Source organism: Hakea prostrata, chromosome 2, assembly GCF_041222555.1.
Source record: "Hakea prostrata isolate BN-2017 chromosome 2, UWA_Hpros_2, whole genome shotgun sequence".
Taxonomy (NCBI): Eukaryota; Viridiplantae; Streptophyta; class Magnoliopsida; order Proteales; family Proteaceae; genus Hakea; species Hakea prostrata.
This window is the reverse complement of record NC_142601.1, coordinates 39,549,278-39,575,429: the sequence shown is the minus strand read 5'-3', so window position 1 is coordinate 39,575,429 and position 26,152 is coordinate 39,549,278. Positions and strand designations below refer to the sequence as shown.

The following is a 26,152-nucleotide window of genomic DNA, read 5'->3' as shown; positions in this document are numbered from 1 at the left end:
ACATAATAAATATGTCTTTCATTTAATAGTATATATGTATTTACAATATATTTTAAGATCGTATAATCACGGGAGTTTATATAATACATATAAAATGAGTCAAGGTCAAAGACCAGCCGTATGGTTGACTCCAGTGGCCGGTAACCACGAATCTCCAACGATAAAGATGGCCATAGTAAATTGTTCAGCTTCACTAGAGTTTCTAATGGCATGGAAACCATGCCATTTGACCCTCTCATCCAATTCAGCCCTTGGGGCTTCATTCCTGTATTCCCCGTAGTATAGAGTATCCAGGGCAAATTGCCCTTGCCACTCTAGCCAACCTTTGGTGTTGATGGCATCACTCAGGTAGCTTTGCATGAAAACAGTACATGAGAAAGGCCGCCATGGTCGGCCTAGGTAGGTCGAACTAGGACCAGAGGCAAGATCCGCTGTGACATTGCAAAACTGAAAAGAGAACCCATCTTTTCCTTTAGGATCATCACGACCCTGGGCAGTGATCGTGTTCTGCTGCCCAGGCAAACCTTTCATAGCCAAGATTTGGCATTGTTGAAAGACCACAGTGGCTCGACCAAATATAAAGTCAACAGTGCCAGAGATGTGACACTCACGGTAGAACTGATAGTTGAGGTGTGCATAAAGAGTGTCCTGGTATCCATGGATGCCACATCTGAACTCGACAGCAATGCTACTGCCTAACCATTTTGAGGTCCTGCCGTGTTTTCAACGGTAAGGTCTCTAGCTATGAACCCTTTACCAAACACAGCTGCAAACACCAATTTAACAAATCAAAGTGTTAAAAATATGATCTACAATTCTCGAAGATGTTCCTAACAGGCACACACCTTAACCACTTTGACTGAAGCATATTATGTGCCCTATGTTTCTCTCTGGTTTATATGTTCTGCATGGCTCAATTACAAATGACCATGTTATGTGGTTCTCACCTTCTCCTGATCCACGACATATTATTTGTGTCCATTTACCATAAAGCTTGAGATCCACAAGAGTCTTAAAATAACTCTAAATCTATATTTTCATTTTGCTAATTGAATGTCCAAGTAAGAGGAGCATCTTTTATCAATATAATATTTCCTTTCTGAAATAGAATTGGGTACTTTACATTTTGAATGAACTGGTCTATTTATTTAAATCAAACATTTAAGCAAAGAAGATGACCTACTTCTATTCTTCCTATGGTTACAGTAGTTGTTAGAAGCCCATGCTACTATCCACTAATTTATGTTTTATTGCTATTGGTATTCAAATGCACAAACCTAAAATGAAATCAACTGTTGAGTCTTACTGTTATTGGGCATTTATTTTCTCCACTAATCACAACATACTGGATTCTCCACTAATTAACAATCAAAATGACTTCCAAGCAAGCAATCAACATCAATTGAATATAAGGTGAAGGAAAAAAATAAAAAAATCAATGGCTAGTTATTTTAATAATTATTAAAAAATTTATTTATATACTCACAATCTTAAAGCATTAGTTTTTCTTGAGAAGTTCTTGTTCAGAAAAGGTGATCAAATGCTGCTTGACTCGAAGTTATCTTCAATTTTCAGTGATTAATTCTTTCGCACAAGTAAGTGGCTTCCTCCATCTTTATTGATTTCTTTTTATTTGAAGAAATTTGTTTCGTTCTTAAGGTTCGAACAAATGATATTTTTTAGGCGAAAATTTGATAATCCGTCTCTCGTTTTTCGAAAATTAATGTTTTGATCTCGATACATTTATCTTTGCTTTGAAAAAGAAGAAATCATGCTTTATGAGTCATGATTACTTGAAAGGAAGTTGTTACCAAATCGCCTTTCGAACACGTTGTTTTACTCGATTTTTTGAGAATTGTAGCAGCAAGATTGAGACTTTGTCTTCTTAAATAAAAGCAAAAGTCGTCAGAATACTGTCAGATGACATCGTCTTTTCTTGTTTTATTCTTAACATTTGATTCAATTTAGATTATAAAACGGTTGGTTACAAATTGCCTTGGAAACGAAGTTAAGCTTCTCTCTTACTTTATTGTCAGAATGTCAAGGAATCAAAGCAACATACCTATTGAATTGTTTATTTCAATAAAGTAAGATTTGACATGCTTTGACTTTTTTTTAATGTTGGTTATTTTGTAAGTGACGTCATTGTCATTCTATATGCTGGTTCGAGTTTAGAAGAATTGGCCTCCAACTTATTACAATTCTTTTTTGGACTCGGTTTTTTGAGATGGACATAGAACAATTTTATGTTTAAAGAGTTTTTTGAAGAAAAAAAAAAACTTTATTTGAGTTTGATGCAAGGTGCTGTCGTTTTGCAACTTTGCAAACTCTGTCAGATGTTATTAGTGTTAGTGTGTGTTGGGGTTAATCTGGTAATTTGTACCTGTTTTAGTTATGAACCGAACCGGTTTGGTTTTTATGGTTCATACCTAATTATATTAGGGGTTGGGGTTGGCTCGCACGATGTATGCAAATCATTTTTTCTTCATTTTGGGTTATTCCTCTGTTACGGTTCTTGAAGCTGCTTGAAGGAAATTCCATGGCAGTCGTCTTCGGTCACCTGTATCTCTGGTTTTAGTTGGTTCTTGGTGAAGATAATAGAGGGCTTTTGATCGCTGGAGTGAGGTGAACACTCGATGGTCTTTTGGAGATCAGAGGTTGCTTATATCAGGTGTTTCGTATTCCTTTCTTTCTTCTTCTAGGTCTGTAATCTCCCAAATTACTTAGTGAATTGGACTCTATCCCGAGTCCCGGAGACATAGGCTCAAGAGCCGAACTCCGTCATCAAACGCCTGTGTTTCTTCTTCTTCTTCTTGCTTCTGTTTTCTTGTTAAATCACAAGACCGAATCGTTAGGCTAGGTTAGGGTTTATAGGTTACATATTTCTTTTGATTTAATTGATAATTAATATGAGTTAATCACCTAATGCTAATGTAAATTGAGACCTGGGAACATCAAATTGGCATCAGAGCTGAGGTTACCCTGCTAGCCTGAGACAGCCGGTGTTTCGGTTTATTTTTCTTGTGATTGATAATTAGATGGATTAGGGCTTTTGTTTAGTTCCTATATCTAATTCGATTGTATGATCTCATATTGCAATAGGTTGATTACTAACTTTAATTCTGGTCATATAAACATGCTTCTGCTGCTTCTCAAGTTAACTGTATGTATTCGGTTCTTTCAGTGTGACTTGTGTTGACTCTGTAGTCTGTATTACTTTATGTATGAGAGTTAATTTGAAAATATACATTTGATTTGTATGGTCTCTGCCCTCTGATATATGTTTTTATTTGGTTCTCATAGTCTGATATGTTTATATTCATATATGCTTTCCCATAATCTGAATATATGTCCATAAGGCTTCAGTTCTATGCTGTAACCCTGATTACATGTTCATATATGCTTTTGGCTCTTTGTATGATCTGATTAAAATTGATGATATACATAATATGTTTTTTTGTGTGTATAGTTTCGCTCGTAGCCATGTTAGCTTTGAGTTAGTTGTTATCAAATTAGGTTATGTATGTTATTTACATCTAATTTGATTGTTTGTTCTCATACGGTTCTTAGGTTTTTTACATGTGTTAATTTTCTGATTTTGCATATACCTGCTTCTGTTGTCCCCTGATCATATTCTGTCCTATGCTTGAGAAGAATTTTAATTAGTGTAATGGAATAAGCCTATGTATGAGAAGATATTCTGAGATGATTAATTCTTGATTAATCACTGATTTTTATAATTTTGCTGAATATTATTTTTTTTTTTATTTATAAAATTGCATTATTACATTAGTTTGTTAATATTGGCACTTTACTTGGTTTGTATTGGCCTGTTGTGTTAACATCTAATGCTGATGTTTTTTTTTTTTGTTTTGAATGATATTAGCAAACAAATTGTGATTAATTGATGCTTGATTAGTTTAATCTTCCTTTCTCAGAATTGTTTATATCAGTTGTGTGATTTACCTGCTCCAAAGTGGAGTTAAGCAAGGGTTTCTGTCTACCAGGGGAGGATACTCCTCCCAGTGTGGTTAGTGTAGTTACCACAGGCTCTAGTAGAGCTGTAGGTCTAGGGGGGAACCCTAGCTACCTAAGTTTGGATACTCCTATGGGGGGTTCCAGGGTAGATATTGAGAAGTTTGATGGCACAGGGGACTTTGGGATTTGGAAGAGGAAGGTTCGAGCTTTAATGGCTCAGCAAAAGCTCCTAAGATCAATAGATGACCCAGATGCTTTCTTTGAAAGTATTGATCCAGTCTTGAGGACTGAAGTGATGGAAAATGCAATTGGTTGCATGCTCTGGAACATCACAGATGGGGTTATTAGGTGTCTTGATGATGATGACAACACTCCTATTAAAGTTTGGAATAAGCTTGAGCAGATCTATCAGAAAAAGAATATAGGTAACAAAATTTATTTGAAGGAGAGGTTGTATGGGTTTAAGATGGACCCTACAATCAGCCTTGACAAGAACCTAGATACATTTAAGAAGCTGATTCAAGACTTAGCTAATACAGGGGAGAAGACTAAATTGGAAAATTAGGACTTGTCTATTATCCTATTGAATTCACTTCATAATGATTATCTTGTTGTTAAGAACTCAATCAAGTATGCTTGTCAAAACATTTCCCTAGAACAACTGATTGATGCCTTAAAGAATAGGGAGTCTGAACTATTGGCTTCTGGTATGACTAAGGGCAATGGGGAGAATCTGTTTGTTAAGGGTAAAGGCTCTTACAAACAAAGGAGACCCAAAGGGAAGGGAAAAGTATTTGAAAGTCATGAGAATAACAATAAGAATAATAATGGGAACAACAAGTCTAATGCAAACCTCAAGAGATGCTTCTTTTGTAAGAAAGTAGGACACTTTAAGAAAGATTGTTTTCCATATAAGAGAAAACTGCAAGAAGATGAGACAACTAATAATAATGTGCCTAATTCTGGTGAAATAAACATGTTTGAGGTCCTTTGATGACCTAGGTGCTTTTTGTGTTAGCATAAATCTTGTTTTAAGACCTGGTTGTTTGGGTTTCCATTGGGTGCACACTTTGGTTTATCCTATTTTGTTTCTTTGTTAAAAGGAGATGGTCTATTTATTTTTAAGGTGATATGCTTGTGTAAGGACGTTGTTTATTTTTTCATAAATCTGAGACAACATGTTTTATGCCTGTTTTTCTATTGGTTAAGATATACCTTGTTGTGTGAGAATTCTTGACCAATTATGATAGTGATGGCATGTTATGTATTTGTTGTTGTTTTGTACTCTCATGGATGCTTTTATTGGCATTGGTATACATGTATGACTGAGTTTTGTAATGCTAGAGTGGTAATAGGTGGTGTTGAGACTGTTTATTACAGTTGGTTACACATGAGGATTCCTATTTCACTTGTTATAGCATTAGGTATATCCCTCTTTTTTTTTTTTTTTGGAGAGGTATAGTCTCCATATGTTTAGCATGAGTGCTAGTTTTTTTGACATAGTGTTGTCAAGTGTTTGGAGAGGTTGGTCTCCAGGGGGAGAGGTTTGTTCTCCAGTTCAGCATTGGTGTTGGTCTTGACATAGGTGTTGTCAAGAGGGTGTGTCCTCACAGGTTGGGGTTCACATGATATTCAGGGGATATGGTCTGTCAGCTTGTATGATTTTGATTTGGGAGTAGTTATTGTCAGATTTATTGAGTTGTCTGGTAAGATGACTTGCACCAGTTTTATTGGTTAGATTATGTCTTGTTTGCAGTTAGATTTTTATGTGGTCATTGAGTCTGGTCTGGTTGGTCAGAGTTGTCAAGTCTTATTGAGTTTACTTCTTTTATCTCTGGTTTGGTTTCTACTCTAGGTGACCTAGATGTGTCTAGTTGTGACTTGTACCCGTCATGTGTAGTGAGTGGGTGAAGAGGTCTTGGTTTGAGTAGTGGTAGTAAGCCAGTGATGGATTGAGGAAGTGTTATTGCCTATTTGGGTTTGTTTAGAATATTTTCATCTTGTTGGTTAAATGTAAGGCTATTAGAATGTTTGCTATCCTGAGTTACTCTCTTCATTATTTTAATGGGTAATTGGATACTTGTTGTCTTTCTTTACTTTAGTGTGGAAGAAAGAAAGATTTGCAACTTCTTTAGGCATTTTAACAACTAAGTTTGGAAATATAACTTGTTAATGAATTCTGTTGTGATTTCATTTAAATACCCTTGGCATTGATATATAAGACTTGATGGTTGAGTTTTTTGCATTGTATTTGCATTTTAGGTTGACAGTTGCCTCTAGTTTCTCATTTCATTTTCTATGTCTTATATCTGCATCTATGTGGTTTAACATATTGATTGCATGTTTGTATTCGTTTGGGAAGGTTTTAAAATCAGAATTTGAAATGAAAATACATGGATTTGTTAGGAATTTTCTAAGTTTTGGGATCTACTGGTTAAGGGGGAGAGATTTATGCTTACTTGTTATGTTTTATATATTTGAATTGTTTAAATCTCTTTTCTCTAATTGGTTAAGTTCTCTTATGTATCATGTGATATGTTTTAGACTTGACTTGGCTCAGATTGTAAGCATTTGTAGATTCATGGGCTGTATTGACATTGTCAATTATGTCAGGATCCATGTTGTTCATCTGTTGATGTTGTGAGGTTCTGTTAATCTAGGTTGGTTTTGGATATCACCATGGATTTCTTGAAGTTTATACAAGTCTCTTGTTTAAAGTCTTACTTGTTTTAATTCATATATTTATTATGCTTGTGTTGGCATGAGTAAGTCTATGTGGTGGGTTATTATCTTTTGTGGGGATTGTTCATTTATCTATGGTGTGGTGATGTCCAGGTATGTTTGTGTTTGTTTATTAGGTTTGCATATGTTGCAATTTTAGGGGAGATGCTGCCCAAATTTTTATAACTCTTTCTCTGTTTGTCTCAGTTATGAGATATTTGCTTGGTGTGTGCATGTGTTCTCTTCATAGTTATATGAGTGAGTTATGAGTTATGAGTTATGATTAGGGTTTCTCTACCTGGTGCAGTTTGTTGCATGGTGTATCTGCATGGAGTCATTAGTGTTGCATAGTTAGTATGTGTCTAGGTATTTTGCATATTTATTTTGCTTTGTACTGTGGTTTTCTTTTGTCTTGTGTGTGCAGATATACGTGGATGATGACGGTTGTATCCAACTCACTGTAGTTAGTTTTTGGGGGAATACAGATTAAGGGGGAGATTGTTGGGGTTAATCTGGTAATTTGTACCTGTTTTAGTTATGAACCGAACCGGTTTGGTTCTTATGGTTCATACCTAATTATATTAGGGGTTGGGGTTGGCTCGCACGATGTATGCAAATCATTTTTTCTTCATTTTGGGTTATTCCTCTGTTACGGTTCTTAAAGCTGCTTGAAGGAACTTCCATGGCAGTCGTCTTCGGTCACCTGTATCTCTGGTTTTAGTTAGTTCTTGGTGAAGATAATAGAGGGCTTTTGATCGCTAGAGTGAGGTGAACACTCGATGGTCTTTTGGAGATCAGAGGTTGCTTATATCAGGTGTTTCGTATTCCTTTCTTTCTTCTTCTAGGTCTGTAATCTCCCAAATTACTTAGTGAATTGGACTCTATCCCGAGTCCCGGAGACGTAGGCTCAAGAGCCGAACTCCGTCATCAAACGTCTGTGTTTCTTCTTCTTCTTCTTGCTTCTGTTTTCTTGTTAAATCACAAGACCGAATTGTTAGGCTAGGTTAGGGTTTATAGGTTACATATTTCTTTTGATTTAATTGATAATTAATATGAGTTAATCACCTAATGCTAATGTAAATTGAGACCTGGGAACATCAGTGTGTTACACAAATATGTGAAGCAACATTGACAAAACGGCTGATTGAATTTGAGAGTGCAACATCAGGGGGCAAGAGATCAAAAACATCTTCTGATTCCCATTGGCTCGTGGTAATGCATGTGAGAGAGAATTATATCTTTCTGAAAAACATGGATGGGGTACAACTGCTTCAATCAAAATCGGTATTCCTTTAATTTCTCGGGCTTGTGGGACTTGCGTAACCACTACAGAACTGCTAATTTTTATGGCATTGAGGGTGGGATTTTGTAGAGCTGCAGGTTTGTATGGCTCTCTTTTCCCAAGTAATCCACGTCTCGAAGATATTGTTTTCCTTAATCATCTAGTAGTATCTCCGGAACCGATTGAGCTCCAATTCCGAAGTAGAATGGAAGGAACGTGTGCTCTTAGCTTCTTCCTCCAGAAGCTTCTATGTCTAAGTTTGTAGAATTACCTTCGAGAGGAAATCCTGTCAAGGGACGGGATTCTTCCATGGTTTTAGAAATATATATATATATATATATATATTCAATTGTGTAACTGCTAGTGGACAAAGGTCACTATCCTCTGATGAGGAAAAGCCAACAACAACTGTATCCGGAACGGAAGTAGCAACCAATGCTCAGATTTCCATTTGAGCCCACATGCTGGTGCAGAATGTGAATTGCATGCTGCTATATATGCTTCCAATAAAGATACTGCAAGAAAGTAAAGGCTGTGAGATGCCTGTGGGTTATGTCCAGATTCCTGTGGGAATCGCTGGTCCATTGTTGCTCAATGGAAGGGAATATATGGTGCCTTTTGGCAATCACTGAAGGTCGTGCGGTGGCTAGTAACCACAAGCGGTTTTTTTAACTCATGGATAAAGTTGCGTTTTGATACCTCTTCAATTCTTCACTTCGAATTGATATTGAGGTAATAGAAAAACGGCCTTTCCCGGCGATTGCGGGATATTGCTCTCAGCCATGGGCCACTTCTGTGGGATTCACATCCTCTGTAATTCCTTTCTCTGCAATTCCCTACAATTCTCTCATAGGATTGTGCCATGTGGCATTTAAGTAATTTAACGGTTATCCAATTTAAACTAAATTTGAATTGTTTTTAAACCCACCCATAAATTTGAATTTTATTGAAACTCTAGTTTGTTGGGTAACCGATGGATTACTTAAATGCCACATGACATAATCCTACGAGGGAATTGTAGGAAATTGCAGAGAAAGGAATTACAGAGGATGTGAATCCCACTTCTGTGGCAGCAGCAATAGTTCAGGGGCTTCATGGTAACTTGCTTAGGCCTTACCTCTGCTGCTCTACTTCTCTGAAGCTAAGATGAGCATCTTCAGTTAGTTTTTTAAATAATATATTCATGGAAGATTTTTTGCTTCAATCTGAGATTCAAGTTTTTGTGATAATGGGATTGATAATTTAAAGAAAAGAAGAGGAAAAGGAAAACCAAAGTGCCTTAAATGATTTTTTGAATATTCCTCTTCCTTGCTTGATTTAATCAATCCATGGTCAATTTTTCAAACTGAATTCAAAAGATTAGATGCTTTTCTACATGAAATATCAAAACTGAAGTTATATGTTTTCTTTCTGATAATGCCATGATTATTGTCAATGTTTATATATTTTGATATGATTAGAATCAGTTGATCAAAAAATTTGTGGGAATTCGACCATAGATCATCGATCAATTTTATGAAAGATGAATGTGTTGAGATGGGAATTGTCCCTCTCTCTATCTTTTCTCCTTCGATTTCTTTATATTATTTTTTATATATGAAGAAAATTGGTTATGAAATCTAGAATATGATTTCTCTTAAGTGGCTGGCTTTGTTAGCTGATTAAAGCCCTTTCTTGTGGTTTATATGCATGGTATATTAGATGGGTAATATTTGATTGAAAAAACCTCAAATTGAACCTTTAAGCCATGAAATTTGAAATAAGACACCCATCTTTTTTGGGTTGCTATTTATTTTACGTTTCTATTGATAGTATACAAAAAGAAAGGATTTGAATAAAGTGAACAAAGTGTTGGCTTTATCACTGTCGAAATCCAGAAAGAAACTGCCACTTACTCTCTTCTGTCAAGAATGTTTTTTTAACATTTTTGAAAGAAAAAAAAAAGAGGGAAAAAGAGAGAACACCTAAATAGAGATATGCGTCCAATTAACCTGACCAAGTTGGAGACCTTCATTGAGTTTAAAATCAATTCAAGAAAGAGAAACAAAATTTGGATGAAAGAGTCTTGAATTTGTTCTATAAAAGACTATTGTGTTTTTTTTTTATTCAGTCTCATGATTCTTGTGTCATTGATTATTGGTCTTATAAATAAAAGGACATGTCTCTTAGGTTTCTGTTTCATATCAAGTGATTCATATCAGTTTTAAATTTTGTGGATTCTAATAGAGTGAATGATACGGACAAAGAGTATATTAATTATAAAACCTACATGAACAAGCCTGAAGGGTATGTCATGAGAGGTTTCGAAAGACTATAGATCAATTCAGTCATTTGATCTTAAATAAGCACATAAATTATGGTACAAAAAAATTTGACGAAATAAGTAAAGAGCTTTGGGTTTCAAACAAGTAATTTTGATAAATGTCTGTACTGTACTATAAGTTTGTGTCAAATAAGGTCATAATTATTTGCTTATATGTAGACGGCATGCTTATTCTTGGTTCTAATCATTCTGTAGTGAGTGACATCAAAGAAACCTTAGCTAAAGAATTTGACATGACGGATCTTGGTGTTGTAGACATCATTCTTGGCATGAAAGTAAGTTTTTTTTTTTTTTTTTGCAAGGAATTACCCTTAACCAATCTAATTGTATTGAAAAACTACTTTCTAGATGGGGATACAGTGGATGCAAACCAATAGAGACACCATATGATTATAACAGTCTGTATCAAAAGATAGTAAAGCTATGAATCAGTTAAAATATTCTAAACTGATTGGTAGTCTTATGTATGCAATGAGTTGCATTAGGCCAGACATAGCCTATACAGTAGGCATGCAGAGTTGCTTCACATGTAATCCTAGTACAGAGCATTGGAATGCCCTCAAAAGGTTAATGAGATATCTTAAGGGTATTACAAAATATATTCTTCTCTAAATTGGACAAATAATTCTGATGCATCTTATTGCTCAGAAATAAAAACAACAAATCTACTAGTGATTATTCTTACACTAGGTGAAGTGGCTATTAAGAGGAATTATATTCTCTAGCCTCAGAAGAGATAAGGCAGAGAGTGGATAAAAGATCTGATCCTGGATATTCCTATGATTAACTTGAAGTTTGTTTTGTGATAATCAAGCAACAACAATGATAGCTAATACCTCACTTTTTAATAGTAAGAGGAGACAAATTAGGCTAATGCAGATTGTGTTGAATTATCTAATAAAACAAGAAGTGATCACTTTAGTTGATCAATATAGAACATGGCAGATACCCTTACAAAGGGATTGAAATACAGATCGAACATTCAAGATTGTGGGGGAGATGGGGTTAAAGACCATATAGATAGATAGGTCTTAATCCAATTATATGTTATTTTGAATTGTTGAAATTTCATCTAGCCATAGTTAGCATTCATGACAATTTGCATATTTCAGATAATTTGGCATGATTGTGGAGTATAGAGGCTTGTGAAATCATTCAACATTGATGATATAACAAGCTTTGTATGAAGCTTGATTAGCTTATCATTCCATTCAAGGAATATGAAAATTGTTGATATGTTTCAATGATGTTATTGTTATCTTTATATCATTCCACATCTGATGATATGTCTTCCATAGAAAGGTTTATCATTCCAAATTTGATGATATAACCAATAAACTATGTTGGACACGATAACTCTAACATTCCAAATAGAAACATGAAATGGTTCTTTGTAAAAGAAACCTTTAGATCTTGTTATTGTATAGAAACTTGATGAGAATGCAAATTATGTTGAACATGATTTCAATAGAAACATGGAATGGTTCTTGTAAAAGAAAGAAACCATTTAGATCTTGTTTTTGTATAGAAACTCTATGAGAATGTGAATGATTTTTCAGTCATCATGTGGGTTGTACTAAGTTCTTTTGATTGAGCTAGAAACTTATGCAAATGATTGAATTCATATATTATGAAATTCATATTTTGGTAAATTTGCAATGAATGGCGAAAATGGAGGAGCGAATCCAATCATCTGGTTTGATGAAAAGATTTATTTGACAAGTAAAATCACTCAAAGCTGTCAGGATGGATCTCGATAGGAAAGATTCACTTTAAGAGTAAATCGTTCAAGGATGCAACGAACAGTTGTATTGTTCTATGTGAGAATAAGTAATTCAATCCAATAAGAACTTCTAATTAGATTGGGTTTAGATTTGTTCTAAAAACTCAGGTTTGGATTCACAGTGTTCTTTTGGATTTTATTGAATACTATTCTTTTTTGAAAAGTTATGAATGATTCTGTATTGAGTTTGAACATTACATTTCTAGGACTATTGTTAGAGCCATATAGAACATAGGAGGAGATTGTTGAGGTATTTGAGTTATACCCAACTTGTGTTGAGGTACTCAAGTAATACGCAACTTATTGTTGAAGTATTTGAGTCATACTCAACTTATGTTCTAATATGAGCCATTAGATTAGTTACAATCTAACGGTGTAATGGGCCTTTATAGGAGAGTCCTATTGCCAATAGATCTCAGTATTTATTCTATAAATACTAGCTGGAAGCAGCGGTCTAGGTATTCCAAACTAGATACTCAGGGTATATTGCTTTAAGCAACCTCGTGCTTAAACCCTAACCCTAACAATCTTAAAGCATTAACTTTTCTTGAGAAGTTCTTGTTCAGAGAAGGTGATCAAATGCTGCTCGACTCGAAGTTATCTGCAATTTAGAGTGAGTTAACTCCTTCGCACAAGTAAGTGGCTCCTTCTATGTTTACCTGGTTTCTTTCTAAAGAATAGAATTTTCTTTTAGAAATTTGTTGTAATTCATGAATGAATTAGGTGGAACAATTTTCGTTTCGATTAAGAAATCCGATCAGTCGTAACACTCAATAACGAGTATTTCGGATGAATGACCAGGCGTAATGATCAACATTAAAGGGTACTTTAGCTCCTGCAAGTTATTATAATGATTGAACTTTTAACAAAGTAGTTATTATTTTTTCTCTTTCCTGAATTGAGTTCCTTTTTCGGTCATGCGTTGAAATTGGAGATAATATTAACTCGTTTGCAGAGAAACAAAAGCAAACGACTTTATTGTTCTTAAGGTAGACATAAAGTTTTTCCTTTTTGGAATTTATTCTGACAACCATACTTTTTGGTTAACCTGACAATGACCTTTTTTCTTGGAATTAGGTTTTTGAAGTAGACATAAAGTGTTTTTATGTTTAAAAGGTTTTTAAACAAAAGACTAACGACTTTATTGTTTTTCGATTTTCTAAATCAATTTTATTCTATTTCTCCCTCTTTCATTGCATTGAACTTTGGTAAGGAAACGTATGAGTGTAATCAATCTTTGTTTCCGATTTCCTTTTGTTGTAATTCCATGCTTTGAAAAGAAGGTAACAGAAATATTGTTTTGATACATTTGTTGATTCTGACAATAAACAGTGATAAAGCAAAGAAAGATTAGACATTGCTTTATTTCCCCTTTTCTCTCTTTTCCAACTGTACATCATAATTTTGAAAAGCAAGATTTGATGATGTTTTTTAATTCGGTAATGAAAGTCTGATTATGATTCGATTATTTCTATATGCTGAAATCATGACGACTGATAACACTGAGCCTAGACATTTTGTAGCCATGGTAGGCGCAAAGGAGGTCAAGACTAGTACTTCTTCAGATTGGTGATTGGACTCAGGAGCTACATGTCATGTTTGCCACAATAAGAACTTGCTGACTGACAACATCAAAGTTTCAGAGACTATAACAGTTGCAAATGGAGCATCAGCCATGGTAACCCATAGAGGAACTGCAAATCTGATTCTATCTTCAGGTAAGAAACTAACTTTAAAAGATGTTAAAGTATTTCCTAATTTAGAAAAGAATTTAATTTCACTTAGCCTTTTATGCAATGTTGACATGTGTATTTCTTTTCATAGTGGTAGTATAACTTTAACTGTTAACTCTCACTACTTTGGACGTGCTTATCTAATTAATGGTATGTATAAACTAAGTTTAGGAAATGAGACCATAAACCATATTAGTTCAAGCTTAATTAATCCTATTACATTTCATTATAGATTGGGACATGTGAACTATAGGAAGATGGTCCATTTTTCCAAAATTTATAACATACCATTAGATAAGTCTAAAGGTTTTAACAAATGTGAAGTGTGTGCCCAAACAAAATTACTAGAAAACCTTTTCGTCAAGTTTCTAGAAGCACACAACTTTTAGAATTAATACATTCTGATCTTTGTGATTTAAAAAATTTCACAACTCGAGGAGGACGGAAGTATTTAATTACCTTTATAGACAATTTCTCCAGATATTGTCATATTTATCTGTTAAAATCAAAAGATGAAGCATTTGAAAAATTCAAGACTTTTAAGAGTAGAGTTGAAAATCAGTTAAATTTGAAAATTAAACAACTTAGAAGTTGTTGGTGCAACCTAGAGGGGGGGGGGGTGATTAGGTTGTACCTAGTGGTTTATACCAAACTCTTGGTTTGGTTGCAATTTCAAAATGAATTAACGATTAAAAAAGAAATCTAATGAAAAAAACAATCACAAACACATAATTTATTGTGGTTCGACTCTACGAGTCTATGTCCACTCCTCTTTTAGCCTCAAGAGAGTATTTCCACTAACGAATCTCTTTCAATACAATGGGTAGAGAATCAAACCCTTACAATCTTCGTTACGGGGCAAGAGTACCCTTTACAATCTTTGTTCATGGACAAGAGTACCCAATACAATAAATTCTAATCAACCTAGACTAGAATTAAATAAGCAATTCAAAATACAAAAAGTATTAGATATTACCTATCAAAGGAGAGTAACACTTTACCCTTTGAGTGCGAGTGATGCAATGAATGAATCAAGAATAGCAAGCATCAATATACTTCAGCGGCTTTCAATAACTCCAAGCTTTGCTTTAGTAAAAGCTTTAACTTTGGAATATCCCTCAAAGTCAAACGGAGTTGGGAGGACATCAATAATGATAAAAACACCATGAATTTGCTTTTTCACTTGTGAGTGAATAATGGTTTGATGGGGGAGAAGAATAATTTTCAAATGGGGGTGATTGGGCTTTTATAGACCTCAATTCACTGCCCTCCCCATTTCCCCAACGGATATAAAATCTCAGCGAGATTTTAGTCTAGACGGTCAGCCGTCTCAAAAGTATCCGTTGAAAACAGCTATTGAGGATATTCTCTTTAAACTAGCCGTTATAGTCAAATCAGGGCCAGACGGACGTCCGTCTGGCCTGGACTGGCCCAGATGAGCGTCCGTCTAGTCTTCTGTTGATTTTGAGAAACAGAGTCATCAGAACAGACGGTCGATCGTTTTCTCAGACGAACGATCATCTGAGCTCTATTTTGCTGAACAATTTTGGGCTGGGACATGGCTTGGGTTTTTGGATCTTTTTGTCAACCCTAAGCGTTGTACACCTTACTAACATGTCCTAGGTCACTCTATTAACATGAATTACATATTACGGATGCATTTACGTGTGTGTGTATGCGAAGGTGTCCTAAGCCCTAAGTCTTGATCTTTGACTTGGTCTTTGGCTTGATCTTGATCAACGGTCTTGATACTCCTCTTGACTTTGGTTCTTTATCTAAGATGGTTTGAGTTGATCTTGAGCTTGACTTTCCGGTAATTTCTTTGATCCAATTATTTACATCGAGTTTCTCTGTAGTGATGAGCTGGACAAAACATATCTACATGGAAACATTAGTAGAGTGTTTGTCATCATCAAAACTGATTGGAGACTGATGTGGCAAATTTTGACATGGCATTTTCAACAGAAGTGATAGAGGAGGTGAATATTCTTTGACAGAGTTCAAAACTTTTTGAGCCTCTGAAGGTATAATTTTTGAAACTACTGCACCTTACTCACCCCAATCAAATGGCATAGCTGAACGTAAAAACAGGACGTTAACAGAAATGTTGAACTCCATGTTGTTGACTCTGTGGCATGCCTTCCTGTTATTGGGGAGAAGCAGCATTAACTGCGAATCACATTCTAAACAGGTTACACACTCAAAATTGATTGAGACTCCATATGAACTATGGTATAAACATCATTGTAGAATTGACCTCTTAAAGACCTGGGGTTGTATTGCTTATGTAAGGATACAAGATCCAAAAAGACCAAAGGTAGGACCTAGAACAAACATTTGTGTATATCTAGGATGTGCGGAAGATAATGCTGCAGACCGGTTCTTGGATCTATCAACCAATGTGGTGATAGAATCTAGGGATGCAGTGTTCTTTGAAGATAAGTTTCTTGGAAATCAAAGCAGAACCTTACCAGGTCCAACAGAAATGGTTATAGAATCGATAATGGAATCTGAACCAATAACTGTTGACACTAATCCCAGTTTGATCATTGAAGCAGAACTTAGGCATACCTCTAAAAGAGATAGAGTACCCAAAGATTTTGGTGATGACTATGTAACCTACCATTTAGAGAATGATCCATCTACCTATAAGGAAGCAATGAGATCTAGGGATTCTTTGCTATGGACAGAGGCAACTGATGATGAGATGCATTATTTACAACAAAATAACACATGGACATTAGTTGATTTACCTAAAGGTGCCAAAAGTGTAGGTTGTAAATGGGTATTGAAGAAAAAACTAAATCTTGATGGTTCTGTAGCTCGGTATAAAGCACGTCTAGTAGCTCGTGTAGCTAAGGGCTATACTCAAGTTAGTGGGGTGGATTACTTTGATATCTACTCACCGGTCTGCCATCTAGCCACGATTAGAATTCTTCTTGCTTTGATATCTATTGAGCACTATGTTGTGCATCAAATGGATGTAAAAACAGCCTTTCTCAATGGAGACCTAACTGAAGAAATTTACATGAACCAACCTGAAGGGTATGTCATGAAAGATCTCGAACATAAAGTTTGTAAACTAAACAAATCTTTATATGGTCTTAAACAAGCACCTAAATTATGGCATCAAGAATTTTACAAAATAGTAAAGAGCTTTTGGTTTCAAACTAGTAACTCTGATAAATGCCTTTACTATAAGTCTATGTCAAATAAGGTTGTAATTATTTGCTTGTATGTAGACGATATGCTGATTCTTGGTTCTGATCATTCTGTAGTGAGTAACATCAAAGAAACCTTAACTAAAGAATTTGACATGATGGATCTTGGTGTTGTAGACACCATTCTTGGTATGAAAGTAAGTTTTTCTGAGCAAGGAATTACCCTTAGCCAATCCAGTTATATTGAAAAACTACTTTCTAGATGGGGATACAGTGAATGCAAATTGGTAGAGACACCATATGATTATAACAAAAAGCTTCTACCAAATACTGGTAAAGCTATGAATCAGTCAGAATATTCTAAACTGATTGGTAGTCTCATGTATGCAATGAGTTGCACTAGGCTAGACATAGCCTATACGATGAGGCATCTTTGAGTCGCTTCACATGTAATCCTAGTACAGAGCACTGGACTGCCCTTGAAGGTTAATGAGATATCTTAAGGGTACTACAAACAATAACCCTTTCTATACTGGACATCCTCCAATTTCGGAAGGATATTCTGATGCATCATGGTGCTCAGACATAGGAAACAGAAAATCCACTAGTGGTTATATATTTACACTAGGTGGAGCAGCTGTTGCGTGGAAATCTAAAAGACAGACTTGCATTGCTCTGAGCTCTATGGAATCAGTATTATATGCTCTAGCCTCAGCAGGGGATGAGGCAGAGTGGATAAGAGATTTGATTCTGGATATTCCATTGGTTAACTTGAAGGTAACTTCTTTGAGTTTGTTTTGTGATAATCAAGCAACGACAATGATAGCTAATAACTCACTTTATAGTAGTAAGAGGAGACAAATTAGGCTAAGACAGGCCGTGCTGAATTATCTTATTGAACAAGGAGTGATCTCTTTGATTGTTGTAAGATCAAAGAAGAACACGGCAGATGCCCTTACAAAGATCGAACATTCAAAACTGTGGGGGAAATGGGGTTAAAGACCACATAGGTAGGTCTTAATCCAAAATTCTATGTTTTTTTGAAGTGTTTCGAATATGATCTAGCCATTATTAGCATTCATGACAATGTACATATTTCAAATAATTTGGTAAGATTGTGAAGTATAAAGCTTTGTGAAGTCATTCCACTTTGATGATGTAGCAACCTTTATATGAAGCTTGATTGTCTTATTATTCCAAACAAGAAATATGGAAATTGTTAAATATGTTTCAATGATGTTATTGTTATCTATATATCATTCCACATCTGATGATATGTCTTCCATAGAAAGATTTGTCATTCCAATTTTGATTATACAATCAATAACTATGTTGGACAAGATGATTATAACATTCCAAATAGAAACATGGTATGGTTCTTGGTAAAAGAAAGATCTTGTTCTTGTAGAGAAACTTGATGAGAATGCAAATGTTCTTTCAGTCATTATGTGGAAATGTACTAAGTTCTTTTAGTAGAACTAGGTACTTGCGTGTGTGTGTGTGTGTGTATATATATATATATATATATTGTCTAAAATAATTGGATTCATTTTCTTATGAAATTCATTGACAATTTACAGGAAATGACGAAAATGGAGGAGAGCAACTTAATCTGGAGCTCGACGAGGATGATTTACTTGATAAGTAAAATTGCTCAAGGCTAGAAGGAACTATTAATTGTCCATACAAATTAAATAGTTTATGTAGAACCTTAATTTGATTTGATTTTGTTTAGATTGATTCTAAAACTAATGATTCTAGTTTAAAGTATTCATTTGAATTTAATTGGATATTATTCAATTTGGAAAGTTATGAATGATTCTGAACATACATTTATGGGACTAATCCTAGAGCCATATGTAGAACATAGGAGGAGATTGTTGAGGTATTTGAATCATACCCAATTAGGTTGAGGTACTCAAGTTATACCCAAGGTTCACTGTGTCGGCGATATATCGACTTTCAGCGATATGTTGCCCATGTCGCTGTGTCGCTGGGGGGCGACACGGTGACATGGGTCGACATTTCGAACATTGGTTATACCCAACTTATTGTTGAGGTAATTGGGTCATACTCAACTTATGTTCTAATATGAGCCATCAGATTAGTTACGATCTAACGGTGTAATGGGCCTTTGTAGTAGAGTCCAATTACCAATACAATTCAGTATTTATTCTATAAATACTAGCTGGAAGCAGCGGTCTGGGTATTCCAAACTAGATACTCAGGGTGTAATGCTTTAAGCAACCTCGTGCTTAAACCCTAACCCTAACAGTTATGTGGTTCTCGACTTCTCGTGATCCACGACATATTATTTGTGTCCATTTACCATAAAGCTTGAGATCCACAAGAGTCTTAAAATAGCTCTAAATCTATATTTTCATTTTGCTAATTGAATGTCCAAGTAAGAGGAGCATCTTTTATCAATATAATATTTCCTTTCTGAAATAGAATTGCGTACCTTACATTTTGAATGAACTGGTCTATTTATTTAAATCAAACATTTAAGTAAAGAAGATGACCTACTTCTATTCTTCCTATGGTTACAGTTGTTAGAAGTTCATGCTACTATCCACTAATTTATGTTTTATTGCTATTGGTATTCAAATGCACAAACCTAAAATGAAATCAACTGTTGAGTCTTACTATTATTGGGCATTTATTTTCTCCACTAATCACAACATACCGGATTCTCCACTAATTAACAGTCAAAATGACTTCCAAGCAAGCAATCAACATCAATTGAATATAAGGTGAAGGAAAAAAAATAAAAGAATCAATGGTTAGTTATCTTAATAATTATTAAAAAAATTATTTATATACTCACAAGTATACTAATCAAGAAAATTACAAACTAAAGGTATATAACTCTATATCATCGTTTATGCCTTCCTCTGGTTTTTTGATTAAAACAGAGTTTAGACATTGAAGAACTCATTAGTGTGTCAAAATCCATTCCTCTGTTCCCATTACATTTCATGCTTTTAAGCTGAAATTCTCCCCGACTGGATGGTGAGGTAATTGACATCCAACACCAACTGAGCTACTGACATCTAACACCAACTGAGCTACTGGGAAGTAAAAGACTCCATGGGTTGCTATGGTTTGGGTTGGGAAGGGGCAAGGAATTTATGGCTTCCTTTTCCATGGTTTAGTTATAGCCTGTAGGTAATGCCTTGAGTTAATATTTTCCCAAATTTTTGCCATGTTTGAGAACTTGCTTCACTAATTGGTCATACGCATTGTCAGCTCTGTTCAGATGACTAACAATTACATAAAAAGACTGGCCATCTCCTGTAACTGTACTGCTGTGAATTTTGGTTTAGTTCTACCATGGTCTTTGACCGAGTGTGATTCCTCTTCTTTTTCATTAGAACTCAGCATGAAGTTTCATTGATACCAGTGAAAGACAGAACATGGTTCAATGAAGAAACTACCTGTGAGCTTCTAGAATCAAGACCCTCTCCTTAAAACAGAGCATTCCGGAGAAGGCAGAGAAGGCAAGATTTGATCACAAGACTTTTGTGACAATGGGAATCTTTTAATTCAGTATGCCCTTTGCTCTCATGCTCCATTGTGTATGGAACCATGAGCGACTATTTAGACTTGACAAGGACTGTTTAGACTTAACAATTTTGTATTATGAAGGTTAGAATACTCAGGTACATTGTCAAAGTAATAAATATAAAAGTTTACTTACAGAGAGTAGAAAAATTGAAGGTACCCCAGCCGGTACCGTTGCTATGATTGCCGGATATAATTGTAGAATCCATTCCGTCGCCGACAAACACAATATTAGATTTAGATTGATCGACAATAACATATTCAAGATACCTCTCGCTTTTAATATAAATTACATAATGCTGCGGAGCATTATTGGGAACAGCATTAATGACATCCATAATTTGCATAAAATCCCCTGTTCCATCTTTTGATACCACTGTATCTGCATTTGCTGCCTTTGGTAGTTGCATCGTCTGATCACCTCAGATCTCAGAGAAGTTGTAAAGTAGCACTATAAGCACTACTATAACATTGCTCACATCCATTAGAAGAACTAGGTAGTAGAAGAACAAGAACAAGAACAAGAAGAACAAGAGAAAAGACTGAACAATGAAAATATCAAATAGGAATAAGATTGTACTTAGAGAGAGAGGAAGCGTTTAAATAAGCAATGGATTATATTTAGCTTACCTTGTTTAACCTTACAAATGCATAAACAGAAATTATTGATACCTAGTCATTTTTAACTACAAAAAAAAAAAAAAAAAAAAAAAAAAAAAAACCTATTTATTTCCACCACCCCTAAAAGAAAAACGGTAAGGGAATATTATTTTTTTCATTTATCTTTCAAATTATGACAATCAAATTGGTAACTTCTCTTTGAAACTTGAATTTAATGGGGAAGAGGGGGATATAAAGGTTTATCAGAAATGTCTTACACTAACAAAAATAACAGGATTTATATTCTATTTTTTGAGAAAGAATAAAACTATTCCTTAAACATCAAACACACAATTTTCTAAAAAAAAAAGCGCAAACAAAAATTCATGACATGATTAACAAAAGAGGGGGAAAAATGAAGTGATTTAGATTTGGAAGAAAAATATTTTTTTACGCATTCAGCTAAAATTGACTACAAGAATTATGACCTTTTCTTATCCCCCAATTTCTTTCTTTCTTTCTTTTTTGTCACCATTTACTTTCATGTCGTAATAAATCATGTCTCCAAAACGTAAGAGAGATAAGTGGAGACAAGTTCATTAGAATAGGAAAGTTAATTTGTAAAATTAAACCATGTGTCCACTTTTCTTTTTGTCACCATTTAAAACAAGTACAAAAAATATGTTTGAAGTTAATTTAATTTACATAGTTTAATAGTGCAAATAAATTCAATAACTTTTACCCAAAATAAACAGAAATGAGTGAAATCTATTTATTTTTCAATATTTCTTAAATAAATAATTCTCTTTATTTATTTTTCCAATCATTACCATTAAGTTGATATCTTCAACGAGGGGTTAGGATATAAAGGTTTTTCACAAGAGACGTTAAATACAAACAGTTTGAACCAGAACTCAAATCGTGATTAGCAAAGAAGCAAGGAAAAAAGAGTGGTCAAATTTAGAAAGCAGTTTAATCTCCTTTTTTATTCTTTTTCTTTTTTTTTGACACATTCAGAATTGGGAAGAATCACGAGATTTAATCCTCCATTTTTTTTTTTTTTTTTTTTTGTCTAAACTTTCTTTTCCACACAAAAGGTGAGAAAGTGACTTCAAACAACAATTTGCATTAAAACAAGAAATCATTATAAATCTTAGAAAAAAAAATAATATGGTATAAAATCAAAAGATTCTTTTTTATTTTTTGAATTGTGATTATTATAATTAGTAGTGGGTTTGAATATATGCCCTAAACGGGATAGTTCCCATCCCTAAGAATTGTGGATAGGCTTAATTATCCAAGAGAACACAGAATGTTTTAGGGTTTGATAAAGACTTGTACTAATAAGGTTGGTAGCTTGTTTCTATCCATGCAAGATGAGCAAGTTTTGAGAGATAAACCAACTTGTCCAATCCATTCCAATTCGTAGGATTCTGATTGGGACCCTAAATGGTTAGGTCGAGTTGATTTCCAGATGAACAATCTTTTTGTGTTATTTTTTAATTTAATTTTATTTTGTTTGAATTTGAGGTTCATCCTTACCATACACACACTTCAACTACATCTTCATAGTAGTTTTTATATAAAATTTAAATATATAATGGAGCTTCACCTTGACCCCAAAGAGATTCGGAATCTTAACCTCTTAATTTATGTAATAATTATTAATCATCTCACAACTAATTTTGCTCACTTCAATTGAAATCTTTATAATGCAAGATTAAGATAATAAAACAAACAATTTTTTATTCATTATTTAATAAAAACAATTATTTTACCAAAAAAAAGTTCTAATAAAAATGAGAGTTATCTAGTGGCTCTTTTAAGTGGAGGTGAAACTGAATGTACCTCTCTTAAGTGCCAAATATTGCTAGTTACACACTTAAAAGAGTGAGTAACTCAATCTTAAGTAGTTTAAATTTTCATAATTAAATGACCAAAATACCCTTACATAAAGTGTTATGATCAAATTACCCTTATCATTGTCACTATCCATATATCTTCTTCCTCCACCGTACCTTACCACAATATTCAAAGACAGTGACCCGTTTTCTCTTATCCGATTTTTGTTTCACCTTATGTTTTATAGGTACAGAAAATATGGCTACCCTAGTTTCTATGGCAGATCTTAAAGCTACAAATCTGAAAATTGATCTCCTTATAGTGGTGTGGTGGATTCCGAAAGAGAGAGACAAAGGATGGTGGTGAGTGAGTTCTAGTCGGGGGTTGGCAGTGGTTGGTACTTTTCAATAGGCAAGGTTTAGAAAGAAGATAGGTGAAGGGAAAATCCTCCCCTCGCCCGCCTAAGGGTTGGGCATGGTATTGTCATACCCCACCCAACTAGATCCAGTCATACCCAAATATTTGTGGGGGTGACACATTACAGGACCAAGATTCAGTGCCAAATCCATATAATCACATGACATAGCATAATCAAAGGACAAGAATAAATCAAAATTCAATATTTAAAATTATAAAAACTAAATTATCAAATGAGGTTACGGTTATCCATTAACTTAAAGTTAAAAACATATCTAAAGTTAATAAAAAATGAGCATCAGAGTTTAGAGGAAGGAATTGTTTGCAATGGAATTCTAGGTTCTTCGATGGAAGACGGCATCATCACTCTCTACATAAATAAAAGTGAAGATAAAACATAAGGCTCCGAGGGACACTATCATCTCCAAAGATATCGTCGGATCTCCATTAGTACCTAACTCCATAGGAGCAATTTGGGCATCGGCACCAAGCTCTTTGCGAGTCCACCTCCTCATAAGTCACTCCCTCAAAATATTCTTTTTTTTTTTTTTTTTTTTTTTTTGGTAATCCTCCCTCAAAATATTCTACTGACGACAAATCCTCTATTTGAATGGGATCCTCATAACCTATAGCAAGATCTAATAGAATACACACATAAAAGGAGTGAGTTCAACTCAACTACATTTCATGCATCCATTCTCAATTTCTTACATCACATATATGATTTATAATAATGAGATGAATAATAAAATGAATATAAAATTATGCTTCTAACTTTATCATGAGGTCTCTATGGTAGACACGCATTAAGCTATACACTAGTCTCCTCTAGGTAGTCTCAATCACTCTTCCTCAACAAGACACGTCTATTGGGTTCTCTACGGTTGTTGGGTCAAATAGTATCAATCCATGGCTAGGGATATAGGTAATCATTCTCTCACATCACCATTTGGCATAAGAACTATTGCATGTCAAGAACAACTCTAGGCCCAATGCATGATCATACAGTCTCATACTAAATATGGTCTAGATATCATTTCTCAAGTGAAGGCATTTGTTGAACTCCATTTCTCAACCCTATGGTGGTATACATATATATATATATATATATATATATATATATATATATATATATATACGGACGTTCTTGGCTTCCCGTGAAAAAATCGCGCATCGAGTTGAAAGTAACACGAGCCCAAACTCTATATATATGGAACCCTACCATCTTATGATGACAGTTGGTCTGCTTGATACTCACAGGACCCAGCTATTGACATCACCGATAAACTGACTTCAATACCCTATCGGAAGGGTAGTAGTACTCATGGGGTTACCTAGCAAACACATCTAGAAGCCTAACATTGATGTACTTAGGTCTAAGTGCATAAATATATAGAGTTACAAGGGTAATGGGCGAACCCACAACCGTAGTTGGCATATAAATACAAGAGGACAAAGTCCCAAAATCACATCCACACATTTACATCATTCTCATATCATAATTCATGAAATATGAAAGTAGAATCAAATATAAATAATCTTACCTTCCGTTCGCGCAAAGTCACACACAATTTATAAGAGAGTACAAGATATCAAATAATGAATATTTAAATAACACCATCAATCATACAAGATATGGTTAACTATACCCTCACCTTTCAAGCTAAAATCAATCTCCGAGTTCCAAAGAATTGTACAAAAGATAGTGCAATTGACTCAAAATAACCCTAGAAACAATAGAAATTAAATAAGCAACAATCGGGGATCGAACAAGGTCAAAGGGGGTAAAATATGCATCCAAATTAGGGGGCCGGGGGCTGAGCCACACAGGGCTGGTCGATTGGCCCAATCAACCCCCCAGTCTAGGGCTTTGACCATTGTGCTCGATTTCATCTCCAATTTGAAATCAACTTGCAATGGGACCTTGGGGTCTTCAATTTGACAACATTAGAGTCCCCAAACTACCTTTCAAACATCCCAATTGGTTTCCATGCGAAAACCCCAAATTTGAGGTCTTAGAGTCTGTTTGCGGGTGTCTCGAGAGGTTCGAATCAGTTTCAAATGCAAGTGATTGCATAAATCAATTCTCACAAAGGTTGGAAAACATTAATAGGGCAAGAACAAACATTCAATGTTGCCCAACAGAAACAACCACCACAACTATGCAAGAATCTCACCATAAATGCATCAAAAGAGAGGTTGTGAAAGGGGTTCTCAAGTCTCCTTACCTTATCACATAATTTCTATTGTATCTCGAGATTTGGCACCACCAAAAGAGTGAAGAAGTTTTGAAATCACGAGCTCTCCTTCTCTTCCACATTCCCAGCCTCTCCCTTGCATAAGCAATGTATTTGTGGGGTTAGAGAAACGTAAAATAGGAACCCAAAATTTCGAATCTGCCCCGAAACTAGGCACGGGTAGTCAATCGCCTCCGACCAACCGGTGCTATATCTTCTTCATGAGAAAGCCGATTACGACAGGCTTTGGAGGGTAAAAAGGTCATTTTTTAAGGGTTGATCAATGATATAGTTTATCTTGAATTTTGAGTCCTCTAGCATTGGTTTACAAGTATGCCAAAACCTCATTTTTATGCCTTCAATATTGACTTTCTCTCTCCTCTTGAAATCCATTAGAATGATTGGGTCTTCGTTGTGGTCATTCACCTTCATAGGTTAGATTCCGAATACTCGGACTCAACTCGTATGGTCCAAAGTTGTCGTTTACTTGCACTCCGGGTTCACTATCCTA

General features: G+C 34.9%; 1 pseudogene; it reads right to left on the bottom strand.

Moving 5' to 3' along the window:
- Positions 1 to 105: 105 nt before the first annotated feature.
- LOC149024329 (putative pectinesterase/pectinesterase inhibitor 32 pseudogene) lies at positions 106 to 20,955 on the bottom strand (annotated as a pseudogene).
- Between the last annotated feature and the right edge of the window lie 5,197 nt (positions 20,956 to 26,152).